The sequence below is a fragment of the Macrobrachium nipponense genome, chromosome 39 (assembly GCF_015104395.2).
Source record: "Macrobrachium nipponense isolate FS-2020 chromosome 39, ASM1510439v2, whole genome shotgun sequence".
NCBI classification, from domain to species: Eukaryota; Metazoa; Arthropoda; class Malacostraca; order Decapoda; family Palaemonidae; genus Macrobrachium; species Macrobrachium nipponense.
Genome location: NC_061099.1, coordinates 9,770,234 through 9,784,486, shown reverse-complemented (window position 1 = coordinate 9,784,486; position 14,253 = coordinate 9,770,234).

Genomic DNA, 14,253 nt, shown 5'->3' with positions numbered 1-14,253 from the left:
TCAAAGTCCTGTCGTTACAAGCAAAAACCTTTGTACCTTTAAAATTTATTGGGTGGTTTTTCTCCCATGTATGTCGTGCAATTGCACTGTATGAACTTCCTTTCTTTCTGCAAACAGCAACGTGTTCTCTTCCCTTCTCTTATCAATGGAACGTCCGCTTTCTCCCACGTAGCATTCACTGCAATCACTGCAAGGTATTACATATACTCCTACATTCTCTCTATTACCCGGGTTATTTTTAATGAGTTTCTTCTTGATTGTACTGTTGTACTGAAAAACTATGTTGAAGCCGTTCTTTTTTACTTTAAGCTGCCTAGAAAATTGATTAAGCTCTTTATTATATGGAAGAGCAAGAGAGGCCTTAAAATCTACCTTTTCAGTTATATCACGTGTGGCGTAAAACATCGATCTAGCTTTAGATAGAGACTGTAGCATACAAAAGACTTTGGGCAACACTGTTTAGTAAAACTATCTACCAAGAAATTTATTTCTGCGTCAATGAACTGGGGATCACATATTCGGTATGCTCGAAAAAACAAATTGGTTAAAACGTTGTGCTTTACTTTAGGTTCATGATACGAGAAGTAATGAATATAAGAGTTTGTGTGGGTGTTCTTCCTATACACGCTGAATTTAAAGTCACTACTTACTGTCTCTCTATGAACTACCATATCTAGAGAGGGAAGCCTATTTTCCATTTCCTTTTCCACTGTAAATTTAATAGAGGGCAAAAAACCATTAAGCAACTCTAAAACCTATGAAAGGCTTCCTCGCCGCGTCTATAAACAATAAAAACATCATCTACAAACCTAATCTAAATTTCGGGCTTAATTGTCTTCCGGTAGTGTGTCAACTTAAACCTCATGGAAAAATTCCATGCATAAGTTTGCCATTATAGGGGAGAGAGGTGAGCCCATCGAGATCCCGCATTTTTGTTGATAGAAACGAACCATTAAAACTCAAAAATTGTAGATTCAACGCAAATGTTAATCAACTCACAAAATTATCTATGTGCCATAGGTGGCTTGAAAATATTATCTGAGACTAATTTCTTCAAGTTGTCGAGCCTGATCATTCATAATAATGAACTAGCTTGTTACCTAACCTTTATTGTTTTTTCAAATGTTTGTGCTCCTACTTGTCAGTTCCTTGAGGTGACATATATCACATTTTAGTGAACAAGACCACAGCTGATGGTCGAAAGCTTAATCCTGTACAAGAAATATATATTTTAAACTACAGAAGGATTTTACTTCATTGTGGATTGTATCCCATTATTTAGAGGTACGACATAGTACCTGTCTTCTGCACACACACACACACACTATATATAACTAACATATCTATATAATATATTATATAGATATTATATATATATATGTATATATATATTATATATATATAATATATTTATATATATATACATATATATATATATATAATATACCTAAATATGTAATATATGTTCTAATATATATAATCACTATATATATATTATAGTATATATCTATTATAATATTATATATATTTCATTATATATATAATATGTGTCTGCGTGTGCAGGAGAAACAAGGCACTTATGTCGTACTCTAAATAATGGGATACACCCACAATGAAGTAAAATCCTTCTGTAAGTTTAAAATATATATTTCTTGGACAGGATTAAAGCTTTCGGACCATCAGCTGTGGTCTTGTTCACTAAAATGTGATATATGTCACCTCATCTTACTTTGGCTTTTGCTTCAACGGATTCTGTTGAAGTGTCCATCGGAGGTTCGGTTTATTTCGGTTGACCTAATGAATCCAGCACGCCGTAGTACTACTACTACTCGCTAGCTAGTTCCAGCTGTCAAAAAGACTGTGTGACTGAGGCCTATAGCCTATTTCTCTTCTTTTGATTGGAGTGTGCGCCACTAAACACAAGGCGGAGGACAGACAATTACCTATTCTTGTTCAGGGAATGATTGTGAAGCGGTAAACAAAACAAAAAAAAAAACGACACCTTGCTGCTCTTGTTTGCATTCATTTTGGTTCGGTGTCGATGGTCAGCTGTTGCTTCCTCGAAAATCGAAAGAAGCCCAAAACACCGTTCATGTGATTTTGTAATATAAAAGATGAATAAATATATAATTGAATAATAAAAAAAAAAAAAAATAATAAATAAATAAATAACCAAGTAAATAAATACATAAAATAAGTCGCGGATCATGCCAATGTTACCGAAACCCACTATTTTTCAAGACAATATTATACATTTTGATGTAGTACGTTTCTCTGTGTCTGTGAATATGATATATATTTGTAATATAAAAGATGAATAAAAATATGATTGAATGATAAATAAAGGAATAAATAAATACATCAAATAAAGTCGCGGATCATGTCAAGATTATCGAACGCACTATATTTCAAGACAATATTATACCATTTTGATGTAGTACGTTTCTCTGTGTGTCTGTCTAAATATATATATATATATATATATATATATATATATATATATATATATATATATATGTATACATTTATACTATATATATATACATATATATATATATATATATATATATATATATATATATTTTAGACAGACACACAGAGAAACGTACTACATCAAAATGGTATAATATTGTCTTGAAATATAGTGCGTTCGATAATCTTGACATGATCCGCGACTTTATTTGATGTATTTATTTATTCCTTTATTTATCATTCAATCATATTTTTATTCATCTTTTATATTACAAATATATATCATATTCACAGACACAGAGAAACGTACTACATCAAAATGGTATAATATTGTCTTGAAAAATAGTGGGTTCGGTAACATTGACATGATCCGCGACTTATTTTATGTATTTATTTACTTGGTTATTTATTTATTTTTTATTTATTATTCATTAAATATTTATTCATCTTTTATATTACAAAATCACATGAACGGTGTTGGGCTTCGATTTCGAGGAAGCAACAGCTGACCATCGACACCGAACCAAAATTGAATGCAAACAAGACAGCAAGGTGTCGTTTTTTTTGTTTTGTTTACCGCTTCACAATCATTCCCTGAACAAGAATAGGTAATTGTCTTTCCTCCGCCTTGTGGCGCACACTCCAATCAAAAGAAGAGAAATAGGCTATAGGCCTCAGTCACACAGTCTTTTTGACAGCTGGAAACTAGCCTAGCGAGTAGTAGTAGTACTACGCGTGCTGGATTCATTAGGCCAACCGAAATAAACCGAACCTCCGATGGACACTTCAACGGAATCCGTTGAAGCAAAAGCCAAAGTAGGAGACAAAATTCAGTAATTAGTAAGTCAGTACTGAACTACTGACCATTTCAAGCACTGCGATGCATAGGTTTTCTTAAATATCTTTTTAAATATCAACTGTTTCTCTCTAAAAATTTGGCACAGCATGTTTTACCCCTTCCGCTAATATATGGCAATCAATTAAGTACCCTGAATTAATAATTAAGGCACTTTACTTAGAACATTTTTCAATTTCCTCAGTATTAGTTTGTAAATATACGAACACCTGTCGTTGGCTTAGCCAAAGAGTTAGGAAAGAAGCCCCGCCCACTCCTCTCTTTCTTACTCTGTCTGATACTTATGGATGGAATAGTGTACTATCATGTTTTTTGAAGTTTTAAAATGTACACGAACTACTATTTATTACTGATTACTTTTCATAAAGCCATTTGTTTGTTTTTATTTATCATGTACCTTTCTTATCTATTTCCATGAGAATGGTGTGGTGGTGGCAACTTTAGATTATTATTGGAGATATAAATATGGAAGGAAAAAAAACAGATCATAGTTTATTTAAAAGTAAGATCGCTATATACATTATTTTATTCTATATATCCAATAAAGTATGTCCAATATATACAGAAATTTTACAGATTTCGAAGTAAATTTTTGCAGTAACCATGAAAACAGCATAGACATAAAAAATAAAAAATTGGTGGATAAATATATCAAAACTTATTAATTACAGGATTATATATACACACGTGTAAGGATATTTCAGCTCACTCCCCATCGCTGTCTAAAAATAGATCGTCCTCGTCATCACTGGCGACGTTGACAACGATTGGATCTATGCAATCCCGGACGTTGTCAGTAAGCCAGTATTCGTTCTCGAAAGCTTGACTTCGTTGGACAGCTTCCCACACCTGTTTAGTGACAGCAAGCCTTGCTTCCTCCAATCTGGCCTTTAGGTCTGCCCTGGTGGAATGCCGTAACGTTGAACGTACATATAGCTTCATATCCGCCCATACCTGCTCGATGGCATTGAGTTCAGGATGGGCGGGTGGAAGCCGGACGACAATATAAACACACCTGAACAGCTTGTAACTACTGCCACTCTAATTGTCAGCGGGTATATTTTCCATTATATATATACTCTAAATAACCCAAGAGGCCATAATAATCTCCCAAAATAATGAAACACAAATAAACATTATTGCATAAACTAATTTGGGTACATAAAACAATAATAAATAAAGTAATTTAAAAATGCAAAACACTATACGTCATAATCGTAGTACGGTACACTTTCATTCATATTTTGTTAACACGGGGAGAAAGAAGTGGGCGGGTCGTCTTTCCTAACGGTGTCCGAAAGTCTCAGTCAAATGCAAAGAAAATTGGAAATTTTCAAGAGTAAAGTGACATTATTAATAATTTTAGATACTTAGTTATATTGCCATACATTAGCGGAAGGTCCAATACATGTTGGGCAAAAATTTCAAGAAGATACAGTTGATATTTAAAAAGATATTTAAGAAAACCTATGCACCGCAGGCCTTGAAATGGTCAGTAAATGCAAATAAATTCCTGTTACTTTTTCCTATGGGGTCTAGCTATCATAGTAGTAGGATAAATACTATACTACTAGCTAAACCAGTTGTATGAGTTAGGTTTCGAAAAACGATTTCTACGTACTACCTAGCAAGATATTACCTACTACCTACTAGCTATTCCTCTCATGAATCCATACAGCTGTTTCCCGATCTTAATTTCTCATCCAGTACTCTCTCTAAAACTTTCAATTCCCCTGTAGTTACCACAATCCATGACATCTCCCTTCTTCATATATCATATATATATATATATATATATAATATAATATATATATATATATATATATATATATATATATATATATATATATATATATATATATAATATAACCGGGGTTCCAACCTTGGTAATCTTAAAAGGTTTTGGCAGCGATGAGCGTGCAGCAGGCACTGGGTGACTTCCGTTTTCTCTCTCTCTCCATCTCTCTCTCTCTCTCTCTCTACAACATCCCTCTCTCTCTATTACCTAAGGAAATTAAATCAGACTCGTGAACTACAAAAATACATTTATTAAGAGCAAAGCATAAACTAAATAACTAAGGTTCTTAACAAAATGATTTAACGAAAGGTTGAACTCAAAATCCAAATAACTCAGATTACCCTGGGGAATTAACCAATTAACCCTTCCATGTCCAACTGATGTAATAGTACGTAAAAATACTATATCCCCTATCTATCCAACTGACGTAGCGGTACGTAAAATTTACAAGAAAAGTAGCGATTTCCATAGGCTAGATCATACCTTAGACCGTGTATCTCGGGTATCAATACGCCAGCAAAGTAGTTTCTGTACTGCGCATGCTCAAATCCCTGGCGTAGTAAAATTCTCACAATGAAATCAGCTGATCGCACCTACACTTCCCTCTCAGTGGCCCACTTGTGAGCTGTTGTTGACACAAGTGGTTGTTTACATGGTTACGTCACACAAGAACAATAGTTTTCCAGCATGCATTCGCGTAGTTTTTATGGTAAAAGTAACGAAAAATGCGTTAGTGCATCCCATAAGAGACGATTAGAGTTTCGGCAGGCCTCTGACTCTCCAGAAGATGCCAAGATAAGGACGCTGCTAATGGACCATGACTTTTCTTGGAAGGCTCGTAGGATTAACCTAGCCATGGAACTACTTCGTCTGGCGTAGGAGGAAGAAATTCGCCTGTTATGTATAGCTTTTGAGCTACGAACTAAATTGTTGACAACGGTAACATTTTTTTTCGTTTCGATCAACTTATAATGTCAAAATGAAACTGTTGCTGTTACCAAAGCCATTTTTCTTAACTCTCCCTTTATTCTTTAACTTTTCCTCTACATTTTCGTATATTTATAAAGTAATTTCTATGAAAAATAACCGAGATAGGGCTCTTAAAAAAATTGCTATTCTTGCGATAAATGTTGACAACGGTAATATTTTTTTTTCGTTTCGATCAACTTATAACGTCAAAATGAAACTGTTGCCGTATCCAAAGCCATTAGTTTAGTCATAAAACTAGGCATAGTCACAGCAGTCTAGTAACACCACGGAACATCAGTTAAGTTCCCATTTCTGAATAAGTCACCATATCAGTTCCCCTCTGTCTCAGATCCTCCCATTCAACACAGATTTCAAAAATTTCACCAAAAAAACTGTGAAAGGAGCCATCTTGGCTCTTCGCCGATTCTGTAGCGATCTCCCATTTTGGCTAACTTACCCTCTCATTATGTAGGGAAAAAGCTCGCACGAATTAACACCCCAAGACACTCCCAAATGAATTTCGTCACTAACTTCGTCACAAGTTCATGACGTCATTATACAGATCACTGTTCACGCCCAAGAAACCGCCTCAAACCAGATTCATAAAGCATATCTGCATCCGCCCGTGCATAGAAACAGACGTGTTCTGTTCTGCTTAGGCAGCGACTTCGACATCGCGCCACCCAAGGAAGATGCGCCAGCACCTCCGAAGCTGAGCTGTCTCGTCACTTAGGACCACTGTTTCCATGGAGAAGCTAAATTGATGATCTCTACATTCTTAAAATGTCACAGCCCATCGCGTCCTCTTAATGAAAGAAAAGATGCAAATCGCATTCGCAACGGTGTCTTAATTATATTGTCAATTACTCCTTATTGTATATATAATATATATATATAATATATATATATATATATAATATATATACATATATATATTATATATATATATATAATATTTTATATTATATATATATTATATATATATATATATATATATATATATATATATATATATATGTCATTAGAGTTTCCTCCCAATCACTTAGCATTTCTTCCTCTTCACATATAGCTTTTAATAAATCCAGCATCCATTTCTCCCCCTCTCTACCTAGTAATTTGAGCATTTCAATTTGGAACTCAGATGGACCTGGTGATTTACCATTCTTCATTTTCCTTTAATGCTTTCTTCACCTCTGTATCATGTATCTCCCTCACTGATCCCTCCACCCTCTGTGCTTCCCCCATCTCCACTCTCTCTCATTTTCAGTATTTAACAGTTGTTCAAAATACTCTCGCCATCTCTTCTTAATGCCCTCCTCCCTATACAATATATTTCCATCACTATCTTTGATGACACCCAATCTACCAACATTCCGTCTCTGCCTTTTCCTCAGGTTTGAAATCTTATAGATATCCTTTACTCGGTGTCCGGTAATTTCATTGCAGTAATTACATCGTGATAATTTCATCGCATGGTAATTACATCTCATACATTTTCACCGCATTGTAATCACATTACAATATATCACATCGTCAGTAATTTCATCATAAGGTTTCTTTCACCAAAAATGCCAAAAAATAAATGAACAATAAAATATAACACTTGTTTCACTGTGAAACGTCCAAGTATTACTGTTATAGCTGTTGATGAGATCAAAGTATCTAACTATCCAACCATTAGGAAATGGCCTGCTTGTTGACTTTTCTTATATACAAAATTTTTCATAAAAAGTTTCGGTTTTTTAAATCAACTTGTTTTCTGAGTGGTGAACATTTTCGGTTTTTGTAAATAACTAAAATTAAACCCACCAAGACGCCTCTGCAGTACGGCGTCGTAAGCATAAGGAATAAGAAAAAGCTCATTGATAACAGTCACCTATTTGTATGTAAAAAGGAATAGACAAAATACCAGAAATACCGCAGCACAAATTCTGCAAATCCAGGATGTTTACTCCAGTTGAGCATTCCTCAGCAATATAGGATAACACATTCAAATCAGCCATTTCTTCTGTTTGACAGTGATGATGGAACTGACAGGATTATTTTATTTTCGACACGGAGAAATCTTCAGGTATTATCTAGTGCAAGCAACTGGTACCCTCTTTATTTAAACAACTATACATAAAACATGGTATCATGAATGGCCACGTTTTGCCTCTTGTTTTCGTTTTAATGAGTAAGAAAACTGAAGATAGCTGCAATAAGCCTTTGTCAGAACTTAACATTTTAGAGCTAACCTTATTACCAAGCACAAATTATGACTGATTTTGAACGTGCAGCGATTAATACTTTTAGAGCAGTTTTTCCTAATTCAGATAAAAAAGTTTGCCTTTTCACTTCTCACAATGTTTATTTCGATTCATTCAATCAAATGGTCTGCAACAGTTGTACGAAAGTGATGCCGAATTCGCATTAAAAATGCGTATGATTGCAGCCATTGCATTTGTTCCTCCCTTCGAAGTGGTTAGCACGTTTGAATATTTAATTGGCAATAATGATCGAGTTAAAAATAAGACTGGCGTCAAACAACTGATAATCGTCGAGCTAAAAGAATTAATAAAAAATAAAAAGAAATTTAAAACCCCCATTAACACTAAAAGTTGCTTGGTGAGTGTTAGAAGTTATAAACATTGAAACTAAATATGCTGTAAAACATGTTTAGATATGTTCAAAACGTTTTACAGTTGATTATCCAATTAGACTTTCAAACGGTATATATTTTTACTTTTTAAAATAAAACAAATCATGCTTAAAAACAGACAATCATGAAAAGCATAAAAACAAGTAAAATTCATTAATCTATGAAAAATGAAGACAATGAAATTACTTATGTAGGAAAAGTCAACAAACAGACTACTTTGATCCCCATCAACAACTTTAACAATAATACAAGGAACATTTTACAGAAAAACAAGTGCATTATATTTTATTGATCATTTATTTTTTTGCCTTGTTTGGTTTACTTAGCTTGCAGTGAAAGAAACCTTACGATGAAATCACTGACAATGTGATATATTACATTGTAGTGAAAATGTATGAGATGTAATTACCATGTGATGAAATTAATGAAATTACCACGATGTAATTACTGCAATGAAATTACAGTGAATCCCTTTACTCCTTCTCCTTTTCCTAGTCTTTCACTCAACTTCTGTTCCGCCCTTCCCATAGCCATACCTACCCTCTGCTGTGTACCTTTCTTCTGCACCCTGTGAATGCCTTACTTTCCAGTCCTTAAATGTTTTGGATTTTCTTTTAATTGATTCTTGCACCTCTCCATTCCACCACTACTTTTCTCCTCTCGACACTCCATGTCTGCTGGTTCTTCCCACCAGTTCCTCTGCTTCCCCCAGACATATTTCTCTCATGTCTACTCAGATGGACCTGGTGATTTAGAGTTTTATGAATGTTTATTGTGTAAGTATTCATAATGGGGGACTGGGGAGCTTGCCCAATGGCAAGTAGGCCCCTTACCATAGAAAATTTCATTACTGACACTTATATATGTATATATATAATATATATATATATATATAGATACAATATATATATATATATATATATGTATGTATGTATGTATTGTAGTATGTATGTATGATGAGTAGTAGTATATGCATGTATATATACACAGTAAAAGGATCCACAGTAATATCCTTGTTTATCCAGATATTTAATCTGGTAAACAAGATTATTACTGTGGATCCTTCTATTGATTTCTTAGAAGCACGATACGGTGTTTATATATATATATATATATATATATATATATATATATACATATACATATATATATATATATATATATATATATATATATATATATATATATATATATATATATATATATATATATATACACACACATAAATAATGCTTTTACGATATTCATGGCAATAAAACGTTTAAAAGACTAACTTTTCACATTCCTGTGCGTGTAGATCAAAGAGGAGACAGGAAAAAATCACTAAAGAACTGGACTCGGACACAGCAGGGAGGTTTTCTACCTGGAGTCAGCGCCAAGGAATTTCGAATATTCTGCCCAGTCAGGCGAAGAAGCTCTGACAATTCTGTAGAAGGGAATTTGTCCCTTCACTAAAGTGAAGGTATAGTTTTCCTTGATGAATGACAACCGATTCTTAAAAATTACGGTAAAATAATTATGAATAACAGTTGTACATGCATAAATAACCTTTGACAACCGATTCTTAAAAATTACGATAGAATTATTTTGAATAACAGTTGCAAATGCACAAATAACCTTTTTTTCATCTTTTCCAATTACTTCACATATACATTAATATAATATACATATATGTAATATATATATATATATATATATATATATATATATATATATATATATATATATATACATATATTATACTTACTCATATTAATATATATAATAATTATATAAATATATTAGAAATGTATGATATATAATATATATAAGATAATATATAAAATATTAATTAAATGTGAATTGAATATAAATACTGTGTGTGTACATGTGGATAAATCAAGTCAGAGCACCATTCTCATCATTTCAATTCCATCGTAATGAAAAGATAAAATGTGACAAATAGAATAAATTTATATCCTAATATTAAATGTAAATGCAGAGTTGATTATTCTTTCTATTTGGTTACCAGAGGAGGCCGACGCGACCGGAGATGCCTAGCAACACCATCCTATGTAGAAGCAATGTTTTCTCACAGGATAAAAAAAAAATACTTTCGAAGAATACATTTATGTAAAAAATACATTGATACACGTACATCAACTTTGCTGGTTATGCAAACACGAATAGGTAGCGCCTTTGACAGTTCTACCTGCATACATATCTTTTTCTGAGGCGTTCATCATCAAAGGAATATTCCATGAGATTTGCAATTGCCGTGTAAGAGCTGCAACACTTTGCAAATGGGATCTTTTTTTTTTCCGGAGGATGAAAAGAGATAAAAAATGATGCAGAACTTTCTTTTCTCTGTCTTTTCAAAACTATGAATGTTCCTCTTAATGTTATCTTCCAGGTTAAGGCTCATAAATGAGAGAGAGAGAGAGAGAGAGAGAGAGAGAGAGAGAGAGAGAGAGAGACCTTCTTTGAAGTGTAGGTATGTTGGTTCTCTCTCTCACTCTCTCTCTCTTTCTCTCTCTGTTATTTAGAAGTACTTTTCTCTAATCTAAATAAGTACTTTTTTATACCTCATTAAGAAGACTGAAGAGAGAGAGAGAGAGAGAGAGAGAGAGAGAGAGAGAGAGAGAGAGAGAGAGAGAGACCCAACACTCTCTCTCTCTCCAGTCTTTTCAACGAGTCCTCTTTCTCTCTCTATATATATATCTCTAAATAAATTCTTTTCTGAGATAACATAAGGGTTGAATTAAGAATAAGATAATCGACATATCTACACCTTCAGCAATAATAATAATAATATGGCATCATCCGACCTCCAGCTTACTCGAGGCACGTGATAAATCTACGGTCAAATAGTAGTTGTTTCACCAACGAAAATTAAAATGAATAATGCTATATTTTATCAGAAATAATTATTCTGTACTGTTGAACATACACATTATTCATTTTTTACATTTTCATTCTGATAAATAAATCATAAATATCCGATCCTAAAATTCCTGTGTCTTTAACTCAATTCTAATAAAAATAATAATAACAACGACAAGACTGCAATAACGAGACAAAATACCTCCACGACACAAGATCATCAGAGCAGCTAAAACGGCGAGATGGTGTAAGTGACAAGAGGAGTCTCAGGTGAGAGAGGAAGGTCCATTAGCGCTTGCTAAGCTTTCAGAGCGGTGTGTGACCTTCTGCAAAGCGATTTCTATTTCTGCTTATTTCTTCCTTTGCTTTTTAATAAATGGCGATACTATCCTGTTTTTATTTTTCCCCTCCTAAAAGGGTGTATTATCTTGTTTACTTTATGATTTTATAAAATCTTCACTTTTGAAGACAATAAAGATTGTTTGTGACCTGCAATGGGTTTGTATTGATTTTTTCTTTTTCTTTTAATAATTGGTGATACTATCCATTTTTTTCTTCCTACTAAAAGGGTGTATTATCTTATTTCCTTTATGATTTTATACATTATTTGCTTGTGAAGACAATAAGACTGTTTGTGACTTGCAATAGGGTTTATATTCATTTAAAATTTTTTTTTCTTTTTCTTTTTAATAAATGGTGATATTATACTGTTTTTTCCACTAAAATGTGTGTATTATCTTGTTTCATTTACGATTTTGTAAATACTTTACTTGTGAAGACAATAAAGATAGTCTTTAGAGATTGATTGTTTCATTTTTTTCTTTTCAATAAATGGTAATACTATCCTTTTTTTTCACTAAAAGGGCGCATTACCCTGTTTTATGATTTTATAATTTTCTTTTTAACACAATAAAGACTTTTTTTTTACCGACTGAGTTTATCTTTTTATTAATAATAGAGGGGTATGTTTTCCTGATAAGGATTGTATTTATAGGATAATATCAACGTTTTTTTATGAAGCGAGCGCACACGCATGCATACACACATACATACACACGCACACACGCGACACACACACACACACACACACACACACACATATATATATATATATATATATATATATATATATATATATATATATATATATTGCAGAGAAAAGAGATAACTGATTACAAAAGATGAAAATAAATCACCACTAATACTCTATAACTCGACTACTGCGACCTACCCGGTACGCGAAATTGCCATTCAAATTTGTCAAAGTTCGCAAGACTATAGTAGTTAATAGTTCCTGTTCGCCCAAGAGAATTCCCTCTATATTTATTTCACTGCAAGGCAGACAAAGCATAATAACCCTGAAGTTTAGGCCATTTTAGATACTTGCGTAGACCACAAAGGGAAGCGTTTAACTTCGCTACTTAGAAGTAGACGAACTCTGCGTAAGTTATTTTATATTGGATGGCAGAGTACTGGTGGTCTAATTTACAAGAAAGGTAAAATGAATGGATCCAGCCTTCTAAAAGGTCAGATGATGAACTTCAAGACTTCCATTCGCGTCGATTTTTAATGACAGGGAATGATTCGAGGAGGGAGGCTGCTTTCTCTGAACTGGCAGCAGGTGAAACTAATTTTTGTAATAGTAATAAATAATAATAATAATAATAATAATAATAATAATAATAGGAACACTAGGCACGATCCCAAGATTCTTAAAGAGGAATCTGGAAAAACTAGAGGCTGAAGTAGCTCCAGGACTCATGCAGAAGAGTGTGATCCTAGAAACGGCGCACATAGTAAGAAATGTGATGGACTCCTAAGGAGGCAGGATGCAACCCGGAACCCCTACACTATAAATACCACCCAGTCGAATTGGAGGACTGTGATAAAAAAAAAAATGATAATAATAATAATAATAGAGAGAGGCCAGACGGAGGCCGTCGCTTATATTCATTTTGAGCCGAGAAAGTCGTCACTTTCATTGACTTTGAAACCTGGCAGAAGTTCAGTCTTACGTAAAGACACGACTTTTCTAAATTACATGCCGTACATGAATTAAGTCTTGTGCCTTTGCTTGCTATGGCCATGCTCTGATAGAAGTCATCATAACCGCACAAAAAGTAAAACAAAATTTATATATATATATATAAAATTACACAAATTACACAATCCACAGAACTTAAAAAACCAAAAATAGCATCCATCCCTCGCGTTGACCTCGCGATGGGGTCAGCTCGGCTCCTGTGGGGCACCAGGAGAGTTGCCTGTTTGTATGATGTCTTTACGTTGCATGGAACCAGTGGTTATTCAGCAACGGGACCAACGGCTTTACGTGACTTCCGAACCAAGTCGAGAGTGAACTTCTATCACCAGATATACACATCTCTCACTCCTCAATGTTATGGCCGAGAATCGAACTCGCGGCCAACGAGGTGGCACGCCAACACCATACCAACCATGCAACTGAGGCGATTGCAAGGCCTATATAGTAGACCCAATCGGAGGATGAGTCACGCGGCTTATGAGGTGATGACGATATGACGAGTGATGACACATTTTATGAATCATAAAGGGCATCATCCAGCAGCGTCTCAATAGTTAGTTAATTTAAGAACAAACGCACATTCACAAAGAGCATTATATTTTTGCCTTTCA